Genomic DNA, 23502 nt, shown 5'->3' on the forward strand with positions numbered 1-23502 from the left:
ACGGACTTTTTCACATAGAAATGAACGATAAATATTCTTAGAACACGTGTTTGAAACTATACTGGTATCTATAGTTATTTCTAAATTTATTCCTTAGCCATCCATACAATTTCCAACACAAGAAAATAATTTTCTTAATTTGCACATGCACATGCACTTTCAGTTTCATGTAATTATATCATTGGTCTTAACAGCTCAATACCTATAAATCCACCTAATTGCACAACAATCCATGTCAGCCGGAATAGCTCAGTTGGGAGAGCGTTAGACTGAAGATCTAAAGGCCCCCGGTTCAATCCCGGGTTCCGGCACGGAACAATCCGGCGGCTGGCAGGATATTTTTTGCTACTCACCACTCAGTTTGCAAGATAATCCAAAGAAACTTTTCTCCATAGAATGACTAGATGTAACTATACATGGCATGTCAGATTGCAGAAACAGTGCACATGATACGGGAGAAGAAAACACACATTTACCAGCTCAACGGTGATGTCTTTCTAATGCTCAGCTGTTCGTTAATCTAACTTGGTAACGTTGGCGATGATCCTTTATGATGTCAAGTCAATCACGGATGTTGAAAGATAACGTCGACGAAAGATTGACTGTTTTCTTCTCTTCTTGGAAGAAGAAAACAGGGTGTGTTTTTTTTCTTTTTTTTTCTTTTACTGATTTATTAAAGCTAAAATCTTAATGTTAATATGTACACGGACTTTTTCACATAGAAATGAACGATAAATATTCTTAGAACACGTGTTTGAAACTATACTGGTATCTATAGTTATTTCTAAATTTATTCCTTAGCCATCCATACAATTTCCAACACAAGAAAATAATTTTCTTAATTTGCACATGCACATGCACTTTCAGTTTCATGTAATTATATCATTGGTCTTAACAGCTCAATACCTATAAATCCACCTAATTGCACAACAATCCATGTCAGCCGGAATAGCTCAGTTGGGAGAGCGTTAGACTGAAGATCTAAAGGCCCCCGGTTCAATCCCGGGTTCCGGCACGGAACAATCCGGCGGCTGGCAGGATATTTTTTGCTACTCACCACTCAGTTTGCAAGATAATCCAAAGAAACTTTTCTCCATAGAATGACTAGATGTAACTATACATGGCATGTCAGATTGCAGAAACAGTGCACATGATACGGGAGAAGAAAACACACATTTACCAGCTCAACGGTGATGTCTTTCTAATGCTCAGCTGTTCGTTAATCTAACTTGGTAACGTTGGCGATGATCCTTTATGATGTCAAGTCAATCACGGATGTTGAAAGATAACGTCGACGAAAGATTGACTGTTTTCTTCTCTTCTTGGAAGAAGAAAACAGGGTGTGTTTTTTTTCTTTTTTTTTCTTTTACTGATTTATTAAAGCTAAAATCTTAATGTTAATATGTACACGGACTTTTTCACATAGAAATGAACGATAAATATTCTTAGAACACGTGTTTGAAACTATACTGGTATCTATAGTTATTTCTAAATTTATTCCTTAGCCATCCATACAATTTCCAACACAAGAAAATAATTTTCTTAATTTGCACATGCACATGCACTTTCAGTTTCATGTAATTATATCATTGGTCTTAACAGCTCAATACCTATAAATCCACCTAATTGCACAACAATCCATGTCAGCCGGAATAGCTCAGTTGGGAGAGCGTTAGACTGAAGATCTAAAGGCCCCCGGTTCAATCCCGGGTTCCGGCACGGAACAATCCGGCGGCTGGCAGGATATTTTTTGCTACTCACCACTCAGTTTGCAAGATAATCCAAAGAAACTTTTCTCCATAGAATGACTAGATGTAACTATACATGGCATGTCAGATTGCAGAAACAGTGCACATGATACGGGAGAAGAAAACACACATTTACCAGCTCAACGGTGATGTCTTTCTAATGCTCAGCTGTTCGTTAATCTAACTTGGTAACGTTGGCGATGATCCTTTATGATGTCAAGTCAATCACGGATGTTGAAAGATAACGTCGACGAAAGATTGACTGTTTTCTTCTCTTCTTGGAAGAAGAAAACAGGGTGTGTTTTTTTTCTTTTTTTTTCTTTTACTGATTTATTAAAGCTAAAATCTTAATGTTAATATGTACACGGACTTTTTCACATAGAAATGAACGATAAATATTCTTAGAACACGTGTTTGAAACTATACTGGTATCTATAGTTATTTCTAAATTTATTCCTTAGCCATCCATACAATTTCCAACACAAGAAAATAATTTTCTTAATTTGCACATGCACATGCACTTTCAGTTTCATGTAATTATATCATTGGTCTTAACAGCTCAATACCTATAAATCCACCTAATTGCACAACAATCCATGTCAGCCGGAATAGCTCAGTTGGGAGAGCGTTAGACTGAAGATCTAAAGGCCCCCGGTTCAATCCCGGGTTCCGGCACGGAACAATCCGGCGGCTGGCAGGATATTTTTTGCTACTCACCACTCAGTTTGCAAGATAATCCAAAGAAACTTTTCTCCATAGAATGACTAGATGTAACTATACATGGCATGTCAGATTGCAGAAACAGTGCACATGATACGGGAGAAGAAAACACACATTTACCAGCTCAACGGTGATGTCTTTCTAATGCTCAGCTGTTCGTTAATCTAACTTGGTAACGTTGGCGATGATCCTTTATGATGTCAAGTCAATCACGGATGTTGAAAGATAACGTCGACGAAAGATTGACTGTTTTCTTCTCTTCTTGGAAGAAGAAAACAGGGTGTGTTTTTTTTCTTTTTTTTTCTTTTACTGATTTATTAAAGCTAAAATCTTAATGTTAATATGTACACGGACTTTTTCACATAGAAATGAACGATAAATATTCTTAGAACACGTGTTTGAAACTATACTGGTATCTATAGTTATTTCTAAATTTATTCCTTAGCCATCCATACAATTTCCAACACAAGAAAATAATTTTCTTAATTTGCACATGCACATGCACTTTCAGTTTCATGTAATTATATCATTGGTCTTAACAGCTCAATACCTATAAATCCACCTAATTGCACAACAATCCATGTCAGCCGGAATAGCTCAGTTGGGAGAGCGTTAGACTGAAGATCTAAAGGCCCCCGGTTCAATCCCGGGTTCCGGCACGGAACAATCCGGCGGCTGGCAGGATATTTTTTGCTACTCACCACTCAGTTTGCAAGATAATCCAAAGAAACTTTTCTCCATAGAATGACTAGATGTAACTATACATGGCATGTCAGATTGCAGAAACAGTGCACATGATACGGGAGAAGAAAACACACATTTACCAGCTCAACGGTGATGTCTTTCTAATGCTCAGCTGTTCGTTAATCTAACTTGGTAACGTTGGCGATGATCCTTTATGATGTCAAGTCAATCACGGATGTTGAAAGATAACGTCGACGAAAGATTGACTGTTTTCTTCTCTTCTTGGAAGAAGAAAACAGGGTGTGTTTTTTTTCTTTTTTTTTCTTTTACTGATTTATTAAAGCTAAAATCTTAATGTTAATATGTACACGGACTTTTTCACATAGAAATGAACGATAAATATTCTTAGAACACGTGTTTGAAACTATACTGGTATCTATAGTTATTTCTAAATTTATTCCTTAGCCATCCATACAATTTCCAACACAAGAAAATAATTTTCTTAATTTGCACATGCACATGCACTTTCAGTTTCATGTAATTATATCATTGGTCTTAACAGCTCAATACCTATAAATCCACCTAATTGCACAACAATCCATGTCAGCCGGAATAGCTCAGTTGGGAGAGCGTTAGACTGAAGATCTAAAGGCCCCCGGTTCAATCCCGGGTTCCGGCACGGAACAATCCGGCGGCTGGCAGGATATTTTTTGCTACTCACCACTCAGTTTGCAAGATAATCCAAAGAAACTTTTCTCCATAGAATGACTAGATGTAACTATACATGGCATGTCAGATTGCAGAAACAGTGCACATGATACGGGAGAAGAAAACACACATTTACCAGCTCAACGGTGATGTCTTTCTAATGCTCAGCTGTTCGTTAATCTAACTTGGTAACGTTGGCGATGATCCTTTATGATGTCAAGTCAATCACGGATGTTGAAAGATAACGTCGACGAAAGATTGACTGTTTTCTTCTCTTCTTGGAAGAAGAAAACAGGGTGTGTTTTTTTTCTTTTTTTTTCTTTTACTGATTTATTAAAGCTAAAATCTTAATGTTAATATGTACACGGACTTTTTCACATAGAAATGAACGATAAATATTCTTAGAACACGTGTTTGAAACTATACTGGTATCTATAGTTATTTCTAAATTTATTCCTTAGCCATCCATACAATTTCCAACACAAGAAAATAATTTTCTTAATTTGCACATGCACATGCACTTTCAGTTTCATGTAATTATATCATTGGTCTTAACAGCTCAATACCTATAAATCCACCTAATTGCACAACAATCCATGTCAGCCGGAATAGCTCAGTTGGGAGAGCGTTAGACTGAAGATCTAAAGGCCCCCGGTTCAATCCCGGGTTCCGGCACGGAACAATCCGGCGGCTGGCAGGATATTTTTTGCTACTCACCACTCAGTTTGCAAGATAATCCAAAGAAACTTTTCTCCATAGAATGACTAGATGTAACTATACATGGCATGTCAGATTGCAGAAACAGTGCACATGATACGGGAGAAGAAAACACACATTTACCAGCTCAACGGTGATGTCTTTCTAATGCTCAGCTGTTCGTTAATCTAACTTGGTAACGTTGGCGATGATCCTTTATGATGTCAAGTCAATCACGGATGTTGAAAGATAACGTCGACGAAAGATTGACTGTTTTCTTCTCTTCTTGGAAGAAGAAAACAGGGTGTGTTTTTTTTCTTTTTTTTTCTTTTACTGATTTATTAAAGCTAAAATCTTAATGTTAATATGTACACGGACTTTTTCACATAGAAATGAACGATAAATATTCTTAGAACACGTGTTTGAAACTATACTGGTATCTATAGTTATTTCTAAATTTATTCCTTAGCCATCCATACAATTTCCAACACAAGAAAATAATTTTCTTAATTTGCACATGCACATGCACTTTCAGTTTCATGTAATTATATCATTGGTCTTAACAGCTCAATACCTATAAATCCACCTAATTGCACAACAATCCATGTCAGCCGGAATAGCTCAGTTGGGAGAGCGTTAGACTGAAGATCTAAAGGCCCCCGGTTCAATCCCGGGTTCCGGCACGGAACAATCCGGCGGCTGGCAGGATATTTTTTGCTACTCACCACTCAGTTTGCAAGATAATCCAAAGAAACTTTTCTCCATAGAATGACTAGATGTAACTATACATGGCATGTCAGATTGCAGAAACAGTGCACATGATACGGGAGAAGAAAACACACATTTACCAGCTCAACGGTGATGTCTTTCTAATGCTCAGCTGTTCGTTAATCTAACTTGGTAACGTTGGCGATGATCCTTTATGATGTCAAGTCAATCACGGATGTTGAAAGATAACGTCGACGAAAGATTGACTGTTTTCTTCTCTTCTTGGAAGAAGAAAACAGGGTGTGTTTTTTTTCTTTTTTTTTCTTTTACTGATTTATTAAAGCTAAAATCTTAATGTTAATATGTACACGGACTTTTTCACATAGAAATGAACGATAAATATTCTTAGAACACGTGTTTGAAACTATACTGGTATCTATAGTTATTTCTAAATTTATTCCTTAGCCATCCATACAATTTCCAACACAAGAAAATAATTTTCTTAATTTGCACATGCACATGCACTTTCAGTTTCATGTAATTATATCATTGGTCTTAACAGCTCAATACCTATAAATCCACCTAATTGCACAACAATCCATGTCAGCCGGAATAGCTCAGTTGGGAGAGCGTTAGACTGAAGATCTAAAGGCCCCCGGTTCAATCCCGGGTTCCGGCACGGAATAATCCGGCGGCTGGCAGGATATTTTTTGCTACTCACCACTCAGTTTGCAAGATAATCCAAAGAAACTTTTCTCCATAGAATGACTAGATGTAACTATACATGGCATGTCAGATTGCAGAAACAGTGCACATGATACGGGAGAAGAAAACACACATTTACCAGCTCAACGGTGATGTCTTTCTAATGCTCAGCTGTTCGTTAATCTAACTTGGTAACGTTGGCGATGATCCTTTATGATGTCAAGTCAATCACGGATGTTGAAAGATAACGTCGACGAAAGATTGACTGTTTTCTTCTCTTCTTGGAAGAAGAAAACAGGGTGTGTTTTTTTTCTTTTTTTTTCTTTTACTGATTTATTAAAGCTAAAATCTTAATGTTAATATGTACACGGACTTTTTCACATAGAAATGAACGATAAATATTCTTAGAACACGTGTTTGAAACTATACTGGTATCTATAGTTATTTCTAAATTTATTCCTTAGCCATCCATACAATTTCCAACACAAGAAAATAATTTTCTTAATTTGCACATGCACATGCACTTTCAGTTTCATGTAATTATATCATTGGTCTTAACAGCTCAATACCTATAAATCCACCTAATTGCACAACAATCCATGTCAGCCGGAATAGCTCAGTTGGGAGAGCGTTAGACTGAAGATCTAAAGGCCCCCGGTTCAATCCCGGGTTCCGGCACGGAACAATCCGGCGGCTGGCAGGATATTTTTTGCTACTCACCACTCAGTTTGCAAGATAATCCAAAGAAACTTTTCTCCATAGAATGACTAGATGTAACTATACATGGCATGTCAGATTGCAGAAACAGTGCACATGATACGGGAGAAGAAAACACACATTTACCAGCTCAACGGTGATGTCTTTCTAATGCTCAGCTGTTCGTTAATCTAACTTGGTAACGTTGGCGATGATCCTTTATGATGTCAAGTCAATCACGGATGTTGAAAGATAACGTCGACGAAAGATTGACTGTTTTCTTCTCTTCTTGGAAGAAGAAAACAGGGTGTGTTTTTTTTCTTTTTTTTTCTTTTACTGATTTATTAAAGCTAAAATCTTAATGTTAATATGTACACGGACTTTTTCACATAGAAATGAACGATAAATATTCTTAGAACACGTGTTTGAAACTATACTGGTATCTATAGTTATTTCTAAATTTATTCCTTAGCCATCCATACAATTTCCAACACAAGAAAATAATTTTCTTAATTTGCACATGCACATGCACTTTCAGTTTCATGTAATTATATCATTGGTCTTAACAGCTCAATACCTATAAATCCACCTAATTGCACAACAATCCATGTCAGCCGGAATAGCTCAGTTGGGAGAGCGTTAGACTGAAGATCTAAAGGCCCCCGGTTCAATCCCGGGTTCCGGCACGGAACAATCCGGCGGCTGGCAGGATATTTTTTGCTACTCACCACTCAGTTTGCAAGATAATCCAAAGAAACTTTTCTCCATAGAATGACTAGATGTAACTATACATGGCATGTCAGATTGCAGAAACAGTGCACATGATACGGGAGAAGAAAACACACATTTACCAGCTCAACGGTGATGTCTTTCTAATGCTCAGCTGTTCGTTAATCTAACTTGGTAACGTTGGCGATGATCCTTTATGATGTCAAGTCAATCACGGATGTTGAAAGATAACGTCGACGAAAGATTGACTGTTTTCTTCTCTTCTTGGAAGAAGAAAACAGGGTGTGTTTTTTTTCTTTTTTTTTCTTTTACTGATTTATTAAAGCTAAAATCTTAATGTTAATATGTACACGGACTTTTTCACATAGAAATGAACGATAAATATTCTTAGAACACGTGTTTGAAACTATACTGGTATCTATAGTTATTTCTAAATTTATTCCTTAGCCATCCATACAATTTCCAACACAAGAAAATAATTTTCTTAATTTGCACATGCACATGCACTTTCAGTTTCATGTAATTATATCATTGGTCTTAACAGCTCAATACCTATAAATCCACCTAATTGCACAACAATCCATGTCAGCCGGAATAGCTCAGTTGGGAGAGCGTTAGACTGAAGATCTAAAGGCCCCCGGTTCAATCCCGGGTTCCGGCACGGAACAATCCGGCGGCTGGCAGGATATTTTTTGCTACTCACCACTCAGTTTGCAAGATAATCCAAAGAAACTTTTCTCCATAGAATGACTAGATGTAACTATACATGGCATGTCAGATTGCAGAAACAGTGCACATGATACGGGAGAAGAAAACACACATTTACCAGCTCAACGGTGATGTCTTTCTAATGCTCAGCTGTTCGTTAATCTAACTTGGTAACGTTGGCGATGATCCTTTATGATGTCAAGTCAATCACGGATGTTGAAAGATAACGTCGACGAAAGATTGACTGTTTTCTTCTCTTCTTGGAAGAAGAAAACAGGGTGTGTTTTTTTTCTTTTTTTTTCTTTTACTGATTTATTAAAGCTAAAATCTTAATGTTAATATGTACACGGACTTTTTCACATAGAAATGAACGATAAATATTCTTAGAACACGTGTTTGAAACTATACTGGTATCTATAGTTATTTCTAAATTTATTCCTTAGCCATCCATACAATTTCCAACACAAGAAAATAATTTTCTTAATTTGCACATGCACATGCACTTTCAGTTTCATGTAATTATATCATTGGTCTTAACAGCTCAATACCTATAAATCCACCTAATTGCACAACAATCCATGTCAGCCGGAATAGCTCAGTTGGGAGAGCGTTAGACTGAAGATCTAAAGGCCCCCGGTTCAATCCCGGGTTCCGGCACGGAACAATCCGGCGGCTGGCAGGATATTTTTTGCTACTCACCACTCAGTTTGCAAGATAATCCAAAGAAACTTTTCTCCATAGAATGACTAGATGTAACTATACATGGCATGTCAGATTGCAGAAACAGTGCACATGATACGGGAGAAGAAAACACACATTTACCAGCTCAACGGTGATGTCTTTCTAATGCTCAGCTGTTCGTTAATCTAACTTGGTAACGTTGGCGATGATCCTTTATGATGTCAAGTCAATCACGGATGTTGAAAGATAACGTCGACGAAAGATTGACTGTTTTCTTCTCTTCTTGGAAGAAGAAAACAGGGTGTGTTTTTTTTCTTTTTTTTTCTTTTACTGATTTATTAAAGCTAAAATCTTAATGTTAATATGTACACGGACTTTTTCACATAGAAATGAACGATAAATATTCTTAGAACACGTGTTTGAAACTATACTGGTATCTATAGTTATTTCTAAATTTATTCCTTAGCCATCCATACAATTTCCAACACAAGAAAATAATTTTCTTAATTTGCACATGCACATGCACTTTCAGTTTCATGTAATTATATCATTGGTCTTAACAGCTCAATACCTATAAATCCACCTAATTGCACAACAATCCATGTCAGCCGGAATAGCTCAGTTGGGAGAGCGTTAGACTGAAGATCTAAAGGCCCCCGGTTCAATCCCGGGTTCCGGCACGGAACAATCCGGCGGCTGGCAGGATATTTTTTGCTACTCACCACTCAGTTTGCAAGATAATCCAAAGAAACTTTTCTCCATAGAATGACTAGATGTAACTATACATGGCATGTCAGATTGCAGAAACAGTGCACATGATACGGGAGAAGAAAACACACATTTACCAGCTCAACGGTGATGTCTTTCTAATGCTCAGCTGTTCGTTAATCTAACTTGGTAACGTTGGCGATGATCCTTTATGATGTCAAGTCAATCACGGATGTTGAAAGATAACGTCGACGAAAGATTGACTGTTTTCTTCTCTTCTTGGAAGAAGAAAACAGGGTGTGTTTTTTTTCTTTTTTTTTCTTTTACTGATTTATTAAAGCTAAAATCTTAATGTTAATATGTACACGGACTTTTTCACATAGAAATGAACGATAAATATTCTTAGAACACGTGTTTGAAACTATACTGGTATCTATAGTTATTTCTAAATTTATTCCTTAGCCATCCATACAATTTCCAACACAAGAAAATAATTTTCTTAATTTGCACATGCACATGCACTTTCAGTTTCATGTAATTATATCATTGGTCTTAACAGCTCAATACCTATAAATCCACCTAATTGCACAACAATCCATGTCAGCCGGAATAGCTCAGTTGGGAGAGCGTTAGACTGAAGATCTAAAGGCCCCCGGTTCAATCCCGGGTTCCGGCACGGAACAATCCGGCGGCTGGCAGGATATTTTTTGCTACTCACCACTCAGTTTGCAAGATAATCCAAAGAAACTTTTCTCCATAGAATGACTAGATGTAACTATACATGGCATGTCAGATTGCAGAAACAGTGCACATGATACGGGAGAAGAAAACACACATTTACCAGCTCAACGGTGATGTCTTTCTAATGCTCAGCTGTTCGTTAATCTAACTTGGTAACGTTGGCGATGATCCTTTATGATGTCAAGTCAATCACGGATGTTGAAAGATAACGTCGACGAAAGATTGACTGTTTGCTTCTCTTCTTGGAAGAAGAAAACAGGGTGTGTTTTTTTTCTTTTTTTTTCTTTTACTGATTTATTAAAGCTAAAATCTTAATGTTAATATGTACACGGACTTTTTCACATAGAAATGAACGATAAATATTCTTAGAACACGTGTTTGAAACTATACTGGTATCTATAGTTATTTCTAAATTTATTCCTTAGCCATCCATACAATTTCCAACACAAGAAAATAATTTTCTTAATTTGCACATGCACATGCACTTTCAGTTTCATGTAATTATATCATTGGTCTTAACAGCTCAATACCTATAAATCCACCTAATTGCACAACAATCCATGTCAGCCGGAATAGCTCAGTTGGGAGAGCGTTAGACTGAAGATCTAAAGGCCCCCGGTTCAATCCCGGGTTCCGGCACGGAACAATCCGGCGGCTGGCAGGATATTTTTTGCTACTCACCACTCAGTTTGCAAGATAATCCAAAGAAACTTTTCTCCATAGAATGACTAGATGTAACTATACATGGCATGTCAGATTGCAGAAACAGTGCACATGATACGGGAGAAGAAAACACACATTTACCAGCTCAACGGTGATGTCTTTCTAATGCTCAGCTGTTCGTTAATCTAACTTGGTAACGTTGGCGATGATCCTTTATGATGTCAAGTCAATCACGGATGTTGAAAGATAACGTCGACGAAAGATTGACTGTTTTCTTCTCTTCTTGGAAGAAGAAAACAGGGTGTGTTTTTTTTCTTTTTTTTTCTTTTACTGATTTATTAAAGCTAAAATCTTAATGTTAATATGTACACGGACTTTTTCACATAGAAATGAACGATAAATATTCTTAGAACACGTGTTTGAAACTATACTGGTATCTATAGTTATTTCTAAATTTATTCCTTAGCCATCCATACAATTTCCAACACAAGAAAATAATTTTCTTAATTTGCACATGCACATGCACTTTCAGTTTCATGTAATTATATCATTGGTCTTAACAGCTCAATACCTATAAATCCACCTAATTGCACAACAATCCATGTCAGCCGGAATAGCTCAGTTGGGAGAGCGTTAGACTGAAGATCTAAAGGCCCCCGGTTCAATCCCGGGTTCCGGCACGGAACAATCCGGCGGCTGGCAGGATATTTTTTGCTACTCACCACTCAGTTTGCAAGATAATCCAAAGAAACTTTTCTCCATAGAATGACTAGATGTAACTATACATGGCATGTCAGATTGCAGAAACAGTGCACATGATACGGGAGAAGAAAACACACATTTACCAGCTCAACGGTGATGTCTTTCTAATGCTCAGCTGTTCGTTAATCTAACTTGGTAACGTTGGCGATGATCCTTTATGATGTCAAGTCAATCACGGATGTTGAAAGATAACGTCGACGAAAGATTGACTGTTTTCTTCTCTTCTTGGAAGAAGAAAACAGGGTGTGTTTTTTTTCTTTTTTTTTTCTTTTACTGATTTATTAAAGCTAAAATCTTAATGTTAATATGTACACGGACTTTTTCACATAGAAATGAACGATAAATATTCTTAGAACACGTGTTTGAAACTATACTGGTATCTATAGTTATTTCTAAATTTATTCCTTAGCCATCCATACAATTTCCAACACAAGAAAATAATTTTCTTAATTTGCACATGCACATGCACTTTCAGTTTCATGTAATTATATCATTGGTCTTAACAGCTCAATACCTATAAATCCACCTAATTGCAGAACAATCCATGTCAGCCGGAATAGCTCAGTTGGGAGAGCGTTAGACTGAAGATCTAAAGGCCCCCGGTTCAATCCCGGGTTCCGGCACGGAACAATCCGGCGGCTGGCAGGATATTTTTTGCTACTCACCACTCAGTTTGCAAGATAATCCAAAGAAACTTTTCTCCATAGAATGACTAGATGTAACTATACATGGCATGTCAGATTGCAGAAACAGTGCACATGATACGGGAGAAGAAAACACACATTTACCAGCTCAACGGTGATGTCTTTCTAATGCTCAGCTGTTCGTTAATCTAACTTGGTAACGTTGGCGATGATCCTTTATGATGTCAAGTCAATCACGGATGTTGAAAGATAACGTCGACGAAAGATTGACTGTTTTCTTCTCTTCTTGGAAGAAGAAAACAGGGTGTGTTTTTTTTCTTTTTTTTTTCTTTTACTGATTTATTAAAGCTAAAATCTTAATGTTAATATGTACACGGACTTTTTCACATAGAAATGAACGATAAATATTCTTAGAACACGTGTTTGAAACTATACTGGTATCTATAGTTATTTCTAAATTTATTCCTTAGCCATCCATACAATTTCCAACACAAGAAAATAATTTTCTTAATTTGCACATGCACATGCACTTTCAGTTTCATGTAATTATATCATTGGTCTTAACAGCTCAATACCTATAAATCCACCTAATTGCAGAACAATCCATGTCAGCCGGAATAGCTCAGTTGGGAGAGCGTTAGACTGAAGATCTAAAGGCCCCCGGTTCAATCCCGGGTTCCGGCACGGAACAATCCGGCGGCTGGCAGGATATTTTTTGCTACTCACCACTCAGTTTGCAAGATAATCCAAAGAAACTTTTCTCCATAGAATGACTAGATGTAACTATACATGGCATGTCAGATTGCAGAAACAGTGCACATGATACGGGAGAAGAAAACACACATTTACCAGCTCAACGGTGATGTCTTTCTAATGCTCAGCTGTTCGTTAATCTAACTTGGTAACGTTGGCGATGATCCTTTATGATGTCAAGTCAATCACGGATGTTGAAAGATAACGTCGACGAAAGATTGACTGTTTTCTTCTCTTCTTGGAAGAAGAAAACAGGGTGTGTTTTTTTTCTTTTTTTTTCTTTTACTGATTTATTAAAGCTAAAATCTTAATGTTAATATGTACACGGACTTTTTCACATAGAAATGAACGATAAATATTCTTAGAACACGTGTTTGAAACTATACTGGTATCTATAGTTATTTCTAAATTTATTCCTTAGCCATCCATACAATTTCCAACACAAGAAAATAATTTTCTTAATTTGCACATGCACATGCACTTTCAGTTTCATGTAATTATATCATTGGTCTTAACAGCTCAATACCTATAAATCCACCTAATTGCACAACAATCCATGTCAGCCGGAATAGCTCAGTTGGGAGAGCGTTAGACTGAAGATCTAAAGGCCCCCGGTTCAATCCCGGGTTCCGGCACGGAACAATCCGGCGGCTGGCAGGATATTTTTTGCTACTCACCACTCAGTTTGCAAGATAATCCAAAGAAACTTTTCTCCATAGAATGACTAGATGTAACTATACATGGCATGTCAGATTGCAGAAACAGTGCACATGATACGGGAGAAGAAAACACACATTTACCAGCTCAACGGTGATGTCTTTCTAATGCTCAGCTGTTCGTTAATCTAACTTGGTAACGTTGGCGATGATCCTTTATGATGTCAAGTCAATCACGGATGTTGAAAGATAACGTCGACGAAAGATTGACTGTTTTCTTCTCTTCTTGGAAGAAGAAAACAGGGTGTGTTTTTTTTCTTTTTTTTTTCTTTTACTGATTTATTAAAGCTAAAATCTTAATGTTAATATGTACACGGACTTTTTCACATAGAAATGAACGATAAATATTCTTAGAACACGTGTTTGAAACTATACTGGTATCTATAGTTATTTCTAAATTTATTCCTTAGCCATCCATACAATTTCCAACACAAGAAAATAATTTTCTTAATTTGCACATGCACATGCACTTTCAGTTTCATGTAATTATATCATTGGTCTTAACAGCTCAATACCTATAAATCCACCTAATTGCAGAACAATCCATGTCAGCCGGAATAGCTCAGTTGGGAGAGCGTTAGACTGAAGATCTAAAGGCCCCCGGTTCAATCCCGGGTTCCGGCACGGAACAATCCGGCGGCTGGCAGGATATTTTTTGCTACTCACCACTCAGTTTGCAAGATAATCCAAAGAAACTTTTCTCCATAGAATGACTAGATGTAACTATACATGGCATGTCAGATTGCAGAAACAGTGCACATGATACGGGAGAAGAAAACACACATTTACCAGCTCAACGGTGATGTCTTTCTAATGCTCAGCTGTTCGTTAATCTAACTTGGTAACGTTGGCGATGATCCTTTATGATGTCAAGTCAATCACGGATGTTGAAAGATAACGTCGACGAAAGATTGACTGTTTTCTTCTCTTCTTGGAAGAAGAAAACAGGGTGTGTTTTTTTTTTTTTTTTCTTTTAATTTATTAAAGCTAAAATCTTAATGTTAATATGTACACGGACTTTTTCACATAGAAATGAGCGATAAATATTCTTAGAACACGTGTTTGAAACTATACTGGTATCTATAGTTATTTCTAAATTTATTCCTTAGCCATCCATACAATTTTCAACACAAGAAAATAATTTTCTTAATTTGCACATGCACATGCACTTTCAGTTTCATGTAATTATATCATTGGTCTTAACAGCTCAATACCTATAAATGCACCTAATTGCAAAACAATCAATGTCAGCCGGAATAGCTCAGTTGGGAGAGCGTTAGACTGAAGATCTAAAGGCCCCCGGTTCAATCCCGGGTTCCGGCACGGAACAATCCGGCGGCTGGCAGGATATTTTTTGCTACTCACCACTCAGTTTGCAAGATAATCCAAAGAAACTTTTCTCCATAGAATGACTAGATGTAACTATACATGGCATGTCAGATTGCAGAAACAGTGCACATGATACGGGAGAAGAAAACACACATTTACCAGCTCAACGGTGATGTCTTTCTAATGCTCAGCTGTTCGTTAATCTAACTTGGTAACGTTGGCGATGATCCTTTATGATGTCAAGTCAATCACGGATGTTGAAAGATAACGTCGACGAAAGATTGACTGTTTTCTTCTCTTCTTGGAAGAAGAAAACAGGGTGTGTTTTTTTTCTTTTTTTTTCTTTTACTGATTTATTAAAGCTAAAATCTTAATGTTAATATGTACACGGACTTTTTCACATAGAAATGAACGATAAATATTCTTAGAACACGTGTTTGAAACTATACTGGTATCTATAGTTATTTCTAAATTTATTCCTTAGCCATCCATACAATTTCCAACACAAGAAAATAATTTTCTTAATTTGCACATGCACATGCACTTTCAGTTTCATGTAATTATATCATTGGTCTTAACAGCTCAATACCTATAAATCCACCTAATTGCAGAACAATCCATGTCAGCCGGAATAGCTCAGTTGGGAGAGCGTTAGACTGAAGATCTAAAGGCCCCCGGTTCAATCCCGGGTTCCGGCACGGAACAATCCGGCGGCTGGCAGGATATTTTTTGCTACTCACCACTCAGTTTGCAAGATAATCCAAAGAAACTTTTCTCCATAGAATGACTAGATGTAACTATACATGGCATGTCAGATTGCAGAAACAGTGCACATGATACGGGAGAAGAAAACACACATTTACCAGCTCAACGGTGATGTCTTTCTAATGCTCAGCTGTTCGTTAATCTAACTTGGTAACGTTGGCGATGATCCTTTATGATGTCAAGTCAATCACGGATGTTGAAAGATAACGTCGACGAAAGATTGACTGTTTTCTTCTCTTCTTGGAAGAAGAAAACAGGGTGTGTTTTTTTTCTTTTTTTTTCTTTTACTGATTTATTAAAGCTAAAATCTTAATGTTAATATGTACACGGACTTTTTCACATAGAAATGAACGATAAATATTCTTAGAACACGTGTTTGAAACTATACTGGTATCTATAGTTATTTCTAAATTTATTCCTTAGCCATCCATACAATTTCCAACACAAGAAAATAATTTTCTTAATTTGCACATGCACATGCACTTTCAGTTTCATGTAATTATATCATTGGTCTTAACAGCTCAATACCTATAAATCCACCTAATTGCAGAACAATCCATGTCAGCCGGAATAGCTCAGTTGGGAGAGCGTTAGACTGAAGATCTAAAGGCCCCCGGTTCAATCCCGGGTTCCGGCACGGAACAATCCGGCGGCTGGCAGGATATTTTTTGCTACTCACCACTCAGTTTGCAAGATAATCCAAAGAAACTTTTCTCCATAGAATGACTAGATGTAACTATACATGGCATGTCAGATTGCAGAAACAGTGCACATGATACGGGAGAAGAAAACACACATTTACCAGCTCAACGGTGATGTCTTTCTAATGCTCAGCTGTTCGTTAATCTAACTTGGTAACGTTGGCGATGATCCTTTATGATGTCAAGTCAATCACGGATGTTGAAAGATAACGTCGACGAAAGATTGACTGTTTTCTTCTCTTCTTGGAAGAAGAAAACAGGGTGTGTTTTTTTTCTTTTTTTTTCTTTTACTGATTTATTAAAGCTAAAATCTTAATGTTAATATGTACACGGACTTTTTCACATAGAAATGAACGATAAATATTCTTAGAACACGTGTTTGAAACTATACTGGTATCTATAGTTATTTCTAAATTTATTCCTTAGCCATCCATACAATTTCCAACACAAGAAAATAATTTTCTTAATTTGCACATGCACATGCACTTTCAGTTTCATGTAATTATATCATTGGTCTTAACAGCTCAATACCTATAAATCCACCTAATTGCAGAACAATCCATGTCAGCCGGAATAGCTCAGTTGGGAGAGCGTTAGACTGAAGATCTAAAGGCCCCCGGTTCAATCCCGGGTTCCGGCACGGAACAATCCGGCGGCTGGCAGGATATTTTTTGCTACTCACCACTCAGTTTGCAAGATAATCCAAAGAAACTTTTCTCCATAGAATGACTAGATGTAACTATACATGGCATGTCAGATTGCAGAAACAGTGCACATGATACGGGAGAAGAAAACACACATTTACCAGCTCAACGGTGATGTCTTTCTAATGCTCAGCTGTTCGTTAATCTAACTTGGTAACGTTGGCGATGATCCTTTATGATGTCAAGTCAATCACGGATGTTGAAAGATAACGTCGACGAAAGATTGACTGTTTTCTTCTCTTCTTGGAAGAAGAAAACAGGGTGTGTTTTTTTTTTTTTTTTTTTTTTTTTTTTTTTTGAAAAAGTCGAGTGCACCTTAAACAGATATAGACGTGTAATTTTCTACTCCTGTTATTGGGTTACTATTTCTTGTGGATTTGGATATAACCAGCCGGATTAAGTAAATGTGACTGTCTAACAGTAATGTAAGTTGTTTTACTGACATTTTTGAGAATTATACTGTGCGTATTTGCTATTTTGTGAACTTAACTTTTTGCTGTGAAACGTTGAGGTACTTTAAAGGAAATTATAATGGACAAATTGCCAAAGCCTTTAGTTGCGTTAATTAATAGTGTCATAGATGATTACGAACAATTTACATGGAATTCCAATTACCTTGGTGACAAAATGAGAATTTCATTAGTTTGGACAAGGGGTGATTCAGTACACGTAAATAGAGGAATAAAACACAAGTCTAGATCTAATAGAGACAGAGACAATAAAAGAATGAAAATATTGAAAGAAAGAATAGACAATACAGAAGACGACGTTGATAAGTCAATTGATATCAACATTGATAATTCAGAAGTGATAATGGATTCGGGTGATGATATGATGTACGATGGAACGATAGATCTCCCATTAGTAGCCCCCGAAAATGTAAACATTACACCTGTAGTGAAAGTTGTTCAACCGGTTAGTGTATCGATAGACAAAACAATCAATTTAAAGGACAATGAATTAACGGAAAGTATAGTGTGTCAAGGTTCGCGAACTGAACGGAATTTACACACGGATATTAAAGAAAAAGAAAATAAAGAAATAGACAAAATAAAAACTATCGCTCCGAAATTAATAATTACAGGGAAGAGTCCGTGTACAGATAGTCATTTTCAGAAAATTGTATATAGCCAACGATCAGAAGGAAGTTGTTTGATAGGAAAATTAAAAAAGAGAGAAACGGTAGTTATATGGACTTTAGGGAAACGCGGTGAATTTCGACATGTAAATTTAGAAACTGACAAAATGGAATATGGAAACGCAATGACTTACGTCTACAAATTTAGAGACATTAGAAAAACGGACAATGATGAAATTAAGTGTTATGTTCGTGGTATTCCAAGGATTGAAAGATATGCAGAGATGCACAGACTTTGTTTGTGGTGTTTTGATGAATGAACTGTTATTAGGGAGGGGGATAATAGATGTTGAATACGTGACATAATTCTGAAATAATTTTTGTGTTGTATCAAAATTCTGGTCTGGAAACCAACCGTTTTTTTTTTTAAACAACCAACATTAATTAAAATAGATGATTTGCGTAATTATAAACATTTTCAATTTTTTTCTCTCCTTGTAATAGTTGAATTGTTGTTTTTATCATTTTATTTAAAACTGGAAAAAAAGAAAAAAAAGAGAGAGAGTAGAAGATTAAAGTATAACCAAGTTAATTATCAGAAAGTCAATTAAGGGGAAAATAAAATAAGGAAATATATAGATTGTATAATAATTAGAACATTTTCCATTTCAGAGAAAGGACAATAAATATTTACAATGTTTTCATTTATGTGTAATTGCAATTGTAAACTGTGATATGTATATATAGATTGTGAATATAATAAAGATAAAAAAAAAAAAAAAGAGCGTTAGACTGAAGATCTAAAGGCCCCCGGTTCAATCCCGGGTTCCGGCACGGAACAATCCGGCGGCTGGCAGGATATTTTTTGCTACTCACCACTCAGTTTGCAAGATAATCCAAAGAAACTTTTCTCCATAGAATGACTAGATGTAACTATACATGGCATGTCAGATTGCAGAAACAGTGCACATGATACGGGAGAAGAAAACACACATTTACCAGCTCAACGGTGATGTCTTTCTAATGCTCAGCTGTTCGTTAATCTAACTTGGTAACGTTGGCGATGATCCTTTATGATGTCAAGTCAATCACGGATGTTGAAAGATAACGTCGACGAAAGATTGACTGTTTTCTTCTCTTCTTGGAAGAAGAAAACAGGGTGTGTTTTTTTTCTTTTTTTTTCTTTTACTGATTTATTAAAGCTAAAATCTTAATGTTAATATGTACACGGACTTTTTCACATAGAAATGAACGATAAATATTCTTAGAACACGTGTTTGAAACTATACTGGTATCTATAGTTATTTCTAAATTTATTCCTTAGCCATCCATACAATTTCCAACACAAGAAAATAATTTTCTTAATTTGCACATGCACATGCACTTTCAGTTTCATGTAATTATATCATTGGTCTTAACAGCTCAATACCTATAAATCCACCTAATTGCAGAACAATCCATGTCAGCCGGAATAGCTCAGTTGGGAGAGCGTTAGACTGAAGATCTAAAGGCCCCCGGTTCAATCCCGGGTTCCGGCACGGAACAATCCGGCGGCTGGCAGGATATTTTTTGCTACTCACCACTCAGTTTGCAAGATAATCCAAAGAAACTTTTCTCCATAGAATGACTAGATGTAACTATACATGGCATGTCAGATTGCAGAAACAGTGCACATGATACGGGAGAAGAAAACACACATTTACCAGCTCAACGGTGATGTCTTTCTAATGCTCAGCTGTTCGTTAATCTAACTTGGTAACGTTGGCGATGATCCTTTATGATGTCAAGTCAATCACGGATGTTGAAAGATAACGTCGACGAAAGATTGACTGTTTTCTTCTCTTCTTGGAAGAAGAAAACAGGGTGTGTTTTTTTTCTTTTTTTTTCTTTTACTGATTTATTAAAGCTAAAATCTTAATGTTAATATGTACACGGACTTTTTCACATAGAAATGAACGATAAATATTCTTAGAACACGTGTTTGAAACTATACTGGTATCTATAGTTATTTCTAAATTTATTCCTTAGCCATCCATACAATTTCCAACACAAGAAAATAATTTTCTTAATTTGCACATGCACATGCACTTTCAGTTTCATGTAATTATATCATTGGTCTTAACAGCTCAATACCTATAAATCCACCTAATTGCAGAACAATCCATGTCAGCCGGAATAGCTCAGTTGGGAGAGCGTTAGACTGAAGATCTAAAGGCCCCCGGTTCAATCCCGGGTTCCGGCACGGAACAATCCGGCGGCTGGCAGGATATTTTTTGCTACTCACCACTCAGTTTGCAAGATAATCCAAAGAAACTTTTCTCCATAGAATGACTAGATGTAACTATACATGGCATGTCAGATTGCAGAAACAGTGCACATGATACGGGAGAAGAAAACACACATTTACCAGCTCAACGGTGATGTCTTTCTAATGCTCAGCTGTTCGTTAATCTAACTTGGTAACGTTGGCGATGATCCTTTATGATGTCAAGTCAATCACGGATGTTGAAAGATAACGTCGACGAAAGATTGACTGTTTTCTTCTCTTCTTGGAAGAAGAAAACAGGGTGTGTTTTTTTTCTTTTTTTTTCTTTTACTGATTTATTAAAGCTAAAATCTTAATCTTAATGTTAATATGTACACGGACTTTTTCACATAGAAATGAACGATAAATATTCTTAGAACACGTGTTTGAAACTATACTGGTATCTATAGTTATTTCTAAATTTATTCCTTAGCCATCCATACAATTTCCAACACAAGAAAATAATTTTCTTAATTTGCACATGCACATGCACTTTCAGTTTCATGTAATTATATCATTGGTCTTAACAGCTCAATACCTATAAATCCACCTAATTGCAGAACAATCCATGTCAGCCGGAATAGCTCAGCTGGGAGAGCGTTAGACTGAAGATCTAAAGGCCCCCGGTTCAATCCCGGGTTCCGGCACGGAACAATCCGGCGGCTGGCAGGATATTTTTTGCTACTCACCACTCAGTTTGCAAGATAATCCAAAGAAACTTTTCTCCATAGAATGACTAGATGTAACTATACATGGCATGTCAGATTGCAGAAACAGTGCACATGATACGGGAGAAGAAAACACACATTTACCAGCTCAACGGTGATGTCTTTCTAATGCTCAGCTGTTCGTTAATCTAACTTGGTAACGTTGGCGATGATCCTTTATGATGTCAAGTCAATCACGGATGTTGAAAGATAACGTCGACGAAAGATTGACTGTTTTCTTCTCTTCTTGGAAGAAGAAAACAGGGTGTGTTTTTTTTCTTTTTTTTTCTTTTACTGATTTATTAAAGCTAAAATCTTAATGTTAATATGTACACGGACTTTTTCACATAGAAATGAACGATAAATATTCTTAGAACACGTGTTTGAAACTATACTGGTATCTATAGTTATTTCTAAATTTATTCCTTAGCCATCCATACAATTTCCAACACAAGAAAATAATTTTCTTAATTTGCACATGCACATGCACTTTCAGTTTCATGTAATTATATCATTGGTCTTAACAGCTCAATACCTATAAATGCACCTACATTGTAATTGCAGAACAATCCATGTCAGCCGGAATAGCTCAGTTGGGAGAGCGTTAGACTGAAGATCTAAAGGCCCCCGGTTCAATCCCGGGTTCCGGCACGGAACAATCCGGCGGCTGGCAGGATATTTTTTGCTACTCACCACTCAGTTTGCAAGATAATCCAAAGAAACTTTTCTCCATAGAATGACTAGATGTAACTATACATGGCATGTCAGATTGCAGAAACAGTGCACATGATACGGGAGAAGAAAACACACATTTACCAGCTCAACGGTGATGTCTTTCTAATGCTCAGCTGTTCGTTAATCTAACTTGGTAACGTTGGCGATGATCCTTTATGATGTCAAGTCAATCACGGATGTTGAAAGATAACGTCGACGAAAGATTGACTGTTTTCTTCTCTTCTTGGAAGAAGAAAACAGGGTGTGTTTTTTTTCTTTTTTTTTCTTTTACTGATTTATTAAAGCTAAAATCTTAATGTTAATATGTACACGGACTTTTTCACATAGAAATGAACGATAAATATTCTTAGAACACGTGTTTGAAACTATACTGGTATCTATAGTTATTTCTAAATTTATTCCTTAGCCATCCATACAATTTCCAACACAAGAAAATAATTTTCTTAATTTGCACATGCACATGCACTTTCAGTTTCATGTAATTATATCATTGGTCTTAACAGCTCAATACCTATAAATCCACCTAATTGCAGAACAATCCATGTCAGCCGGAATAGCTCAGTTGGGAGAGCGTTAGACTGAAGATCTAAAGGCCCCCGGTTCAATCCCGGGTTCCGGCACGGAACAATCCGGCGGCTGGCAGGATATTTTTTGCTACTCACCACTCAGTTTGCAAGATAATCCAAAGAAACTTTTCTCCATAGAATGACTAGATGTAACTATACATGGCATGTCAGATTGCAGAAACAGTGCACATGATACGGGAGAAGAAAACACACATTTACCAGCTCAACGGTGATGTCTTTCTAATGCTCAGCTGTTCGTTAATCTAACTTGGTAACGTTGGCGATGATCCTTTATGATGTCAAGTCAATCACGGATGTTGAAAGATAACGTCGACGAAAGATTGACTGTTTTCTTCTCTTCTTGGAAGAAGAAAACAGGGTGTGTTTTTTTTCTTTTTTTTTTCTTTTACTGATTTATTAAAGCTAAAATCTTAATGTTAATATGTACACGGACTTTTTCACATAGAAATGAACGATAAATATTCTTAGAACACGTGTTTGAAACTATACTGGTATCTATAGTTATTTCTAAATTTATTCCTTAGCCATCCATACAATTTCCAACACAAGAAAATAATTTTCTTAATTTGCACATGCACATGCACTTTCAGTTTCATGTAATTATATCATTGGTCTTAACAGCTCAATACCTATAAATCCACCTAATTGCAGAACAATCCATGTCAGCCGGAATAGCTCAGTTGGGAGAGCGTTAGACTGAAGATCTAAAGGCCCCCGGTTCAATCCCGGGTTCCGGCACGGAACAATCCGGCGGCTGGCAGGATATTTTTTGCTACTCACCACTCAGTTTGCAAGATAATCCAAAGAAACTTTTCTCCATA

General features: G+C 36.7%; 31 non-coding genes across 31 annotated transcripts; all 31 read left to right on the top strand.

Annotated features, from left to right (window-relative positions):
• Positions 1-238: 238 nt before the first annotated feature.
• Positions 239-311, top strand: Trnaf-gaa (transfer RNA phenylalanine (anticodon GAA)). Its single transcript has one exon. It is a non-coding gene; the product is annotated as a tRNA-Phe (tRNA).
• Positions 312-942: 631 nt separating this feature from the next.
• On the top strand, positions 943-1015 carry Trnaf-gaa (transfer RNA phenylalanine (anticodon GAA)). The gene has a single exon. It is a non-coding gene; the product is annotated as a tRNA-Phe (tRNA).
• A 631-nt stretch (positions 1016-1646) lies between these two features.
• On the top strand, positions 1647-1719 carry Trnaf-gaa (transfer RNA phenylalanine (anticodon GAA)). Its single transcript has one exon. It is a non-coding gene; the product is annotated as a tRNA-Phe (tRNA).
• A 631-nt stretch (positions 1720-2350) lies between these two features.
• Positions 2351-2423, top strand: Trnaf-gaa (transfer RNA phenylalanine (anticodon GAA)). Its single transcript has one exon. It is a non-coding gene; the product is annotated as a tRNA-Phe (tRNA).
• Positions 2424-3054: 631 nt separating this feature from the next.
• Trnaf-gaa (transfer RNA phenylalanine (anticodon GAA)) lies at positions 3055-3127 on the top strand. Its single transcript has one exon. It is a non-coding gene; the product is annotated as a tRNA-Phe (tRNA).
• A 631-nt stretch (positions 3128-3758) lies between these two features.
• Positions 3759-3831, top strand: Trnaf-gaa (transfer RNA phenylalanine (anticodon GAA)). The gene has a single exon. It is a non-coding gene; the product is annotated as a tRNA-Phe (tRNA).
• Positions 3832-4462: 631 nt separating this feature from the next.
• Positions 4463-4535, top strand: Trnaf-gaa (transfer RNA phenylalanine (anticodon GAA)). The gene has a single exon. It is a non-coding gene; the product is annotated as a tRNA-Phe (tRNA).
• A 631-nt stretch (positions 4536-5166) lies between these two features.
• Positions 5167-5239, top strand: Trnaf-gaa (transfer RNA phenylalanine (anticodon GAA)). The gene has a single exon. It is a non-coding gene; the product is annotated as a tRNA-Phe (tRNA).
• Positions 5240-5870: 631 nt separating this feature from the next.
• Trnaf-gaa (transfer RNA phenylalanine (anticodon GAA)) lies at positions 5871-5943 on the top strand. Its single transcript has one exon. It is a non-coding gene; the product is annotated as a tRNA-Phe (tRNA).
• A 631-nt stretch (positions 5944-6574) lies between these two features.
• Positions 6575-6647, top strand: Trnaf-gaa (transfer RNA phenylalanine (anticodon GAA)). The gene has a single exon. It is a non-coding gene; the product is annotated as a tRNA-Phe (tRNA).
• Positions 6648-7278: 631 nt separating this feature from the next.
• Positions 7279-7351, top strand: Trnaf-gaa (transfer RNA phenylalanine (anticodon GAA)). The gene has a single exon. It is a non-coding gene; the product is annotated as a tRNA-Phe (tRNA).
• A 631-nt stretch (positions 7352-7982) lies between these two features.
• Trnaf-gaa (transfer RNA phenylalanine (anticodon GAA)) lies at positions 7983-8055 on the top strand. The gene has a single exon. It is a non-coding gene; the product is annotated as a tRNA-Phe (tRNA).
• Positions 8056-8686: 631 nt separating this feature from the next.
• Trnaf-gaa (transfer RNA phenylalanine (anticodon GAA)) lies at positions 8687-8759 on the top strand. Its single transcript has one exon. It is a non-coding gene; the product is annotated as a tRNA-Phe (tRNA).
• Positions 8760-9390: 631 nt separating this feature from the next.
• On the top strand, positions 9391-9463 carry Trnaf-gaa (transfer RNA phenylalanine (anticodon GAA)). The gene has a single exon. It is a non-coding gene; the product is annotated as a tRNA-Phe (tRNA).
• A 631-nt stretch (positions 9464-10094) lies between these two features.
• On the top strand, positions 10095-10167 carry Trnaf-gaa (transfer RNA phenylalanine (anticodon GAA)). The gene has a single exon. It is a non-coding gene; the product is annotated as a tRNA-Phe (tRNA).
• Positions 10168-10798: 631 nt separating this feature from the next.
• Trnaf-gaa (transfer RNA phenylalanine (anticodon GAA)) lies at positions 10799-10871 on the top strand. The gene has a single exon. It is a non-coding gene; the product is annotated as a tRNA-Phe (tRNA).
• A 631-nt stretch (positions 10872-11502) lies between these two features.
• Positions 11503-11575, top strand: Trnaf-gaa (transfer RNA phenylalanine (anticodon GAA)). Its single transcript has one exon. It is a non-coding gene; the product is annotated as a tRNA-Phe (tRNA).
• Positions 11576-12207: 632 nt separating this feature from the next.
• Positions 12208-12280, top strand: Trnaf-gaa (transfer RNA phenylalanine (anticodon GAA)). The gene has a single exon. It is a non-coding gene; the product is annotated as a tRNA-Phe (tRNA).
• Positions 12281-12912: 632 nt separating this feature from the next.
• On the top strand, positions 12913-12985 carry Trnaf-gaa (transfer RNA phenylalanine (anticodon GAA)). The gene has a single exon. It is a non-coding gene; the product is annotated as a tRNA-Phe (tRNA).
• A 631-nt stretch (positions 12986-13616) lies between these two features.
• On the top strand, positions 13617-13689 carry Trnaf-gaa (transfer RNA phenylalanine (anticodon GAA)). The gene has a single exon. It is a non-coding gene; the product is annotated as a tRNA-Phe (tRNA).
• Positions 13690-14321: 632 nt separating this feature from the next.
• On the top strand, positions 14322-14394 carry Trnaf-gaa (transfer RNA phenylalanine (anticodon GAA)). The gene has a single exon. It is a non-coding gene; the product is annotated as a tRNA-Phe (tRNA).
• A 626-nt stretch (positions 14395-15020) lies between these two features.
• Trnaf-gaa (transfer RNA phenylalanine (anticodon GAA)) lies at positions 15021-15093 on the top strand. The gene has a single exon. It is a non-coding gene; the product is annotated as a tRNA-Phe (tRNA).
• Positions 15094-15724: 631 nt separating this feature from the next.
• Trnaf-gaa (transfer RNA phenylalanine (anticodon GAA)) lies at positions 15725-15797 on the top strand. Its single transcript has one exon. It is a non-coding gene; the product is annotated as a tRNA-Phe (tRNA).
• A 631-nt stretch (positions 15798-16428) lies between these two features.
• On the top strand, positions 16429-16501 carry Trnaf-gaa (transfer RNA phenylalanine (anticodon GAA)). Its single transcript has one exon. It is a non-coding gene; the product is annotated as a tRNA-Phe (tRNA).
• Positions 16502-17132: 631 nt separating this feature from the next.
• On the top strand, positions 17133-17205 carry Trnaf-gaa (transfer RNA phenylalanine (anticodon GAA)). Its single transcript has one exon. It is a non-coding gene; the product is annotated as a tRNA-Phe (tRNA).
• A 2607-nt stretch (positions 17206-19812) lies between these two features.
• Positions 19813-19885, top strand: Trnaf-gaa (transfer RNA phenylalanine (anticodon GAA)). The gene has a single exon. It is a non-coding gene; the product is annotated as a tRNA-Phe (tRNA).
• Positions 19886-20516: 631 nt separating this feature from the next.
• On the top strand, positions 20517-20589 carry Trnaf-gaa (transfer RNA phenylalanine (anticodon GAA)). The gene has a single exon. It is a non-coding gene; the product is annotated as a tRNA-Phe (tRNA).
• Positions 20590-21226: 637 nt separating this feature from the next.
• Positions 21227-21299, top strand: Trnaf-gaa (transfer RNA phenylalanine (anticodon GAA)). Its single transcript has one exon. It is a non-coding gene; the product is annotated as a tRNA-Phe (tRNA).
• Positions 21300-21937: 638 nt separating this feature from the next.
• On the top strand, positions 21938-22010 carry Trnaf-gaa (transfer RNA phenylalanine (anticodon GAA)). Its single transcript has one exon. It is a non-coding gene; the product is annotated as a tRNA-Phe (tRNA).
• A 631-nt stretch (positions 22011-22641) lies between these two features.
• On the top strand, positions 22642-22714 carry Trnaf-gaa (transfer RNA phenylalanine (anticodon GAA)). Its single transcript has one exon. It is a non-coding gene; the product is annotated as a tRNA-Phe (tRNA).
• A 632-nt stretch (positions 22715-23346) lies between these two features.
• Trnaf-gaa (transfer RNA phenylalanine (anticodon GAA)) lies at positions 23347-23419 on the top strand. Its single transcript has one exon. It is a non-coding gene; the product is annotated as a tRNA-Phe (tRNA).
• The last annotated feature ends 83 nt before the right edge of the window (positions 23420-23502 follow it).

The sequence above is a fragment of the Mytilus edulis genome, chromosome 10, assembly GCF_963676685.1.
Source record: "Mytilus edulis chromosome 10, xbMytEdul2.2, whole genome shotgun sequence".
NCBI lineage: Eukaryota > Metazoa > Mollusca > Bivalvia > Mytilida > Mytilidae > Mytilus > Mytilus edulis.